Source organism: Tupaia chinensis, unplaced genomic scaffold (genome assembly GCF_000334495.1).
Source record: "Tupaia chinensis unplaced genomic scaffold, TupChi_1.0 Scaffold150288_1, whole genome shotgun sequence".
Lineage (NCBI taxonomy): Eukaryota > Metazoa > Chordata > Mammalia > Scandentia > Tupaiidae > Tupaia > Tupaia belangeri.
The window spans coordinates 2,325,960-2,332,378 of NW_006210128.1; the positions used below are offsets into that span (position 1 = coordinate 2,325,960).

The 6,419-nt window shown below is 44.5% G+C and overlaps 1 pseudogene; it reads right to left on the bottom strand.

The window, feature by feature from the left end:
* Positions 1–5,976: 5,976 nt before the first annotated feature.
* The window catches only part of LOC106734262 (60S ribosomal protein L9 pseudogene), a 1,892-nt pseudogene continuing 1,449 nt past the window's right edge, over positions 5,977–6,419 (bottom strand).

A 6,419-nucleotide genomic window follows, 5' to 3' on the forward strand; every position in this document is an offset into this window, starting at 1 on the left:
CATTACTGCTCTCTGAACGAGGAGTTCTGCCTCAACAAACCCTGTGAACTTGGGCCAGTAGGTGGAATAGGCCCTGAGGTAACTGGGCTCCCAAAAGTGTTGGCGAGTCCCCACCACCAAGACCACAGATCCAGCTCTGCAGGGACTCATCCCAGAGCCGCTGGGGAGGCTGTAATAATCGTAGAACACAGCAGGGTTTTCTATTTGGGATGGAGCGAAGATCGTGATTAGCTATCACAGCCTGAGTAATAGCCGGGTTTTACTCCTTTCGGGGACCTCCTATGGTCAGGTATAGATGAGTTAATAAATACACTACGAGGGCCAGCAGATGGCGCGGTGGTTAAGGCACTGAACTCCCACAGGGCTGCCATAGTTCAAGTCTTGGACCCAGTAGCTTGAAAATCCCACCTGGCACGTATGCGTGTGTGCCCAAAATCCCAGGAGGAGAATACAGGACAACAGTGCTGTGGTCATAGCTTGGGGAGTGACTTCTCACTTTGCCACTCTCTGTCCTGTCTCTCTTCTTTCTAGGGAGCACACATGCCCTATGGCAGAAACCTTAAAAGAAATACATACTGTATGACTGAAAAGAATATAGGATCCCTGATAAGCCAGATGCTCCTTGAATAAAATAATAGGTCCAGATTTGTCCTTTGTATTCATATAAATCCTCTTCAGTGTTGTCCAAATAAAAATATAATGTGAGCTACATATGCTAATTAAAACGTTCTAGCATCCACTTTAAAAATAAGTAAAAAGAAACTGGTGAGATTGATTTTAATAGATTTTACTTAACTCATCTAAAATATGATCTTTCCAACATGTAAACAAAACCTTAAGTTATTAATGAATATTTTTACATTGCTTTTCATACCAATTCTTTGAAATCCAATGAGCGTCACCTTTATAGCACATTTCAGTTTCGACCAGCAAAATCTGAATCGCTCAGTAACCTAAAAGCTTTTGGCAATTCCGTGTGGCTAGGGGCTGCTTTGGATGGTGCACTTTTAAACCCCTGGTTATAGGGACAGCCGGTGGCCCGGTGGTTGAGGCACAGGGCTCCCAGGTTGCCAGCCACGGTTCCAGTCTCAGACCTGGTGTCTTGAAACTCATGTTGGGCACATGTGCATGTGTGCCCCGGGTCCTGAGAGGAGAATGCAAGAGAAGGGACTGCAGTGTGGCCATCCCTCCTGGGGGGTGATTTGTCACTCTCTCTCTCTCTCTGTGTCTCTCTCTGTGTCTCTCTTGAGTATACTCAACCCATAGCAAAAATTTCTCTTAAAAAAAATCCTTGGCTGTATTTTGTTTACTTACATTGTCATTTTTGCCCTACATATTTTGAAGCTGTGCACAAAGTTTTATGAACGGACAAGAGCAAAACAAAAGAAACTTTCCTTGGACCACCATTTCGGGGCTTTAAATTCATTTTATCACATGTTGATATTGGCACACCTATTTCTTGGTGTTAGCATTTCCTTGGTTAATATAGCTTTTCCATTTTTTCATTTTGTAACTCTCCATGTTCTGTGTGTCTGTGTGTGTGTGTGTGTGTGTGTGTGTGCGTGTGCGCGCATGCATGCACTTTAATGTGTGGTCCTTTTAAGTAACATAAAAACCAGGGGCCAGCAGGTAGCATGGTGGCTAAGGGGCCACATGACCTACCATAGTTCAAGTACCAGACCTGGTGGCTTGAAAATCACACTGGGTCCAGTGCGTGCGTGCCCAAGATCCCGGGAGAAGAATGGAGGAGAAGGGATTGTGGCGTGGCCATCCCCCCGGGGAGTGATTTCTCACTTTCCCTCTCACTATTTCTCTGTTTCTCTATCTCTCTCTGGCGAGACCTTAAAAAATATAAAAATAAATGTAAAAAACTTAAGACAAAACACCTCGGTCTCCAGCAAGTGCATATGTCCTATAGCAAAAGCCTAATGGGGGAAAAAAATAATGCAGTCACCAAAATAATACAGTGAATTTCTCTGACAGTCAGTGTGGTAAGATTAATTTTAATAGATTTTACCTAACTCACTTAAAATATGATCTTTCCAACATATAATCAAAATTTTATGACAGCCAAGACTTCATGTGACTTTTACTTTGTTCTTTAACTTTTTATACTGATAAAATTTCCTACAGTATGCATATATATATAAATGGAATTAAACTGCAAGTTCGTTTAGGCAGGAAAAAATTTGAAATCCATAGTATGCATATTCTATGACCTCTTTGAAGACCCTTTGTACTTTTCTTAAGAGATCTTTGTAGGACCCGCAGGTCACATGGTGGTTAAGGGCACTGGACTCCCACATTGCTGACCGTGGTCCCAGTCCTAGACCTGGCAGCTTGCTCTCTCTCGCTCTCTCTCACTCTCTTCCCAGCTCTGTCCCTCTCTGGACAAATTAAAATAAATAAATAAAGTTAAATAAAATAATTCTTAAAAAAAAAAGTCAACTTTGCTTGTGTGCACACCAGAAAGACAGAAATCAAGAAATCAACCCCATGGGAGATAGCCACACCACAATCCCTTCTCCTCTATTCTCCTGTTGGGATTTTGAGCACACACACATGCCTGGCACGATTTTCAAACCACTGGGTCTGGAATTTACACCACATTGGACATGTGAGAGCCTAGTGCCTTAACCTGTATGCCACCTGCTGGACACCCCACATACTTTTTTTTTAAAAAAAGAATGATTCATTTAATTTTTATTTATCGTTATCATTATTATTTAGTTTGCTACAGAACACACGCACTCACCAGAGAGAGAGAGAGTGAGATACAAGCCACCAGGTATGGAACTTGAACCTTGATTGGCCATGTGGGAATCCAACACCCCAACTATCATGCCACCTGCTAACCCCAACCCCTTGTACTTTTTAAAACATAGACAAACTTAGACCCAGGCCAGCAGGTGGCAGGAAGGGTATGGCTCTGGATCCTACATGGCCCACTCTGTGGTTTGAGTCCTGAACCCTGCGGTTTGAGAATCACCACAGGGAATGTGTGCACGCATGCCCAAAACCCTGAAAGGAGAATGGGGGAGAAGGCATTGTGGTGTGGCCACCCACATTCCTTACTTGCCCTCTTGCTGTCTCTCTGTCTCTCTCTGGTGAGCGCAGGCGCCCTACAGCAAAAACAAGAAGAAAAAAAAAAAAACACACACACAAAGGAAAACTGCGTGGAGGAGACGCACTACACATACCAAAAGACCCAGCTGTAAACCTTCAAGTGCCGTTTGCCTGCTATTTATATACTTGCTCAGCCGTCTGTACTTCTGTTTTCCGAATCCTTGATGTGTTTTTCTGTTTTGCCTTAAACAGTGTTCTCCTGGGAAAGAATCCGGCTTCGTGTCGAATGCTGGGAATATGACAAGCAATCGAACGTCTGAGTAACGCTTTTGACACAGCTAATGAAGATCGATAATTATTTCAAGCACTAATTAGTGCCACTAATGATCTTGGCTCACCGTGCCTGAGAACAGCGGAGACTCCCCGCTTCTGTGCCACATCCCTCCTGGGAATCAGGCGGAGACTGTGAGGTGCAGCCCCACAGCCCCTGTATCTGTTAGGCACGAGCCACCATGGAGAAGAGAGCAGGCCCGGCCACCAAGTCAAGGTCAAAGGCAGGTTGAACTGAAGGTCATCTCACCTGATCACTGTGTAACCTGCTCACTGGGTGTTGACCGAGACCCTTAAGTTCAGTTTTTGAAGATTATTATTTTTTTTGAAAGAGAAACTTTTGCTATAGGGCACATGTGTTCACAAGAGACACCCAGAGAGACATAAAGACAGAAAGTGAGAAATCACCCCCCACCGCCCCCAGAGAATTGGCCACAACACAATCTCTTGCCCTCCATTCTCAACTCTTGGGACCTTGGGCACTCACACACAAGTGCCTGGCATGAGTTTCAAGTCACCGGATCTGGGACTTGAACCGCGGTCAGGCATAAGGGAGTTCACCACCTTAACTACCACATCACCTGCTGGCCCCCTCTTTCACTCTGTTTTTAACATGGACAAAGAAACTAAAGCCAACTTCATTTTCTAAGAGGGTGGGAAGAATTCTGGGAGTTTTTCTCCATTTTTCTTTTCCTTATTTTTGTTGTTGTTGTTGCTATAGAGCACGTGTGCTTGCTAGAGAAAGACAGAGAGGACAAGAGACAGAGAAAGTGAGAAATCCCCCCTCAAGGGAGATGGACACGCCACAATCCCTTCTCCTCCACTCTTCTCTTGGGATTCTGGACACACACTCAGGCGCTTGGCCTGACTCCCAACCAACGGGGTCAGGTCTCAAACCGCAAAGCTGGCCATGTGGGATCCAACACCTTAACCTTCATGCCACCTGCTAGCCTCAGTTTTTCCTCATCTTAAGGACAGGGAAGCAAGCTGAGTGAGGCTGTCTCTGACACGTACGTTTACTAAAGGGAGCGTTTCCTACCTGGGTATTTCCACCACCCAGAACGCAGCAGTGTTTCCTAGGAACATTTGAGCGTCCATACAGGGTACTTACCAGGGCCCCAGCAGGATGGCAGCTTAGCTGGGCGGGATGTTGGGGCAGGACTAGAGGTTGTCAAGGGAACCTTCATTTCCTCGCGAGGCTCCTAGGTAGTGGCCGGAAATTGTTTTGAAAAGCTCTGGGGAGGGCGAAATCCAAGTTCCACAGTCGCTGCTCCCGAGGGTTGACGGCCCACCTGCATGCTGAGCTCATGCGAGGGGTCTTCAAAAGTTCATTAAAACCGCAGAGATGTATATATCAGCCTAACTTGCTATTGAAAGTATTTAAGATTTTTTTGTACATCAATAAAACATGAGGGAAAAAAAAAAAGGCATAGAAAGCCTCCATAGATCCCATAGACAGTGTGGGAGGGGGGAAGGACATGGCAGAAGGAGAGAGGGAGGGAACCAAGGGGGGGGATGCAAACTGTATAAGAAACAAGAAAGCGGGAACCAGCAGTTAGCCTAATGGCTATGTCGCTGGACTCCCACGTAGTCAACCGCGGTTCACGTCCAGGACCTGGTGGCTTAAAACTCACGCCGGGCGCATGTGCATGTGTGCCCAGGATCCCGAGAGGCGAATGAGGAGAAGGGATTGTGGCATGACCATCCCCCCTGGGGGGTGATTTCTCGCTTTCTGTCTCTATGTCTCTCTCTGTCTATCTGGCGAGCGCACGCGCCCTATAGCAAAAAAAACCTATCCAAAAAAAAAAAAAGAAACAAGAAAGCAAATATTAGCTGTTGATGATAACATGTATAGTACTATTATTGATTAAGTCAATATGATATGCCGTGTATTCTGGGTGGGAAATCTCACTTTATATGCTGTGATCATGTACAGGGAATGAATGTAAAATAAATTCATTAAATTTTTTAAGAAGAAAAAAATGCATATTAGAAGAAAACTATCCATATATTTCAAGATATTTTTGCACTAAAATAAACTGGTACTTTGGTTCTGATCCTCCATGTTCTTTTTTTTTTTTTTTCAGATGGCAGAATTCTTCTTTATCATGACACAAACTACATCTTGTAGCTCGTAGTAAGGCTTTGTCACTGCGCTCCACTTCTCAGGGATCTCTTACAAGTGACTAGGAAGCGTCTTTACCAAATATAAATTGATACCATGGGAACATCAGCCTCAGGATCTCCCTCAACCTCTACATCCATGAACAGCCACATTCCCTGCTATTGCACTTCTCGTGCCTGGAAAATCCTTGCTATTCCTTCAAAAACCAGATTGAAGCCACTCGTTCCTGCAAAGAAAAACTAGACAAAAACATTCCTGATCAGGAATTCTGTATTGCTCTTAGCATACGCCTATTACTAGGAGTAATTCTTTATTCCTTACTTGCTTACTTGCCAAGTAGTTGGAAAAGGATAATCAGTTTAAGAAACGTTTCAAATCAATTGTCTTTTATTATCTTTAAAATGTCATATTAGAAGTTACCCGGCTCGTTACTGTAGCGGGACAACTCTTAGCTCTTACTCACCAGCATCTTCCAAGCATTTCCTTACACCCTTATCTGTAACTGTCGTGGCTTGCTGGATCAAAGCAGCTGAATTTGAAACAAGTTCAATATCACTACCTTCAAGGATCAACTCATCTTTCTGGGCTTGAGATACTGAACAAGCAACACCTGGTCTCATTCGAATCCTCCAGATGTATTTTTCACCCAAGAAATTTCGGATTTCAACAAGAGACCCATTGTCCTGAATAACAACGTTGACGGGGAAATGAGCGGACACAGACCTCATCTTGTAGTGGAAGCCCAACGTAACACCCTTGATCATGTTCTGGACGTGGCTACAGATAGTGCGGGCGGTCGCACACCCTTGACCATGTTCTCGACGTGACTACAGATAGTACGAACGGTCGCACACCCTTGATCATGTTCTGGACGTGACTACAGATAGTGTGGACGGAC